Source organism: Propithecus coquereli, unplaced genomic scaffold, assembly GCF_000956105.1.
Source record: "Propithecus coquereli isolate 6110/MARCELLA unplaced genomic scaffold, Pcoq_1.0 Scaffold842, whole genome shotgun sequence".
Classification (NCBI taxonomy): Eukaryota; Metazoa; Chordata; class Mammalia; order Primates; family Indriidae; genus Propithecus; species Propithecus coquereli.
In genome coordinates, this window is record NW_012154641.1 from 60729 (window position 1) to 61076 (window position 348).

Sequence of the window (348 nt, forward strand, 5' to 3'; positions counted from 1 at the left end):
GGCCTGGGCCTCAGTTTCCTCGTCTCTAGTGTGGGGCGGTCACCCAGGATTGCAGCCAGAGGGGTCGAGACCACTCCAGTGTACGGCTCTGCTGCCCGTGCACAGGGAAACAGGAGTTAGTGTTACAAAACCTTGACCTGAGCTGCTGGGCGCGGGAGGGAGGACAATGAGTAGGCGCCATCAGGGAGCCGTGTCATTCGCAGGCTTTACCATCAGTTTGCGCTTTACTCAGATGCTAAAGCCTCCCCTCATGCTGGGGCTCCCGCTGCCTTTTCCTCCCAGCCGGTGTTGGCTACAGGGAAAGCTTAGGCTTTTGCAGCTGATCCCTCCCCAACACCTTTCTGCAGA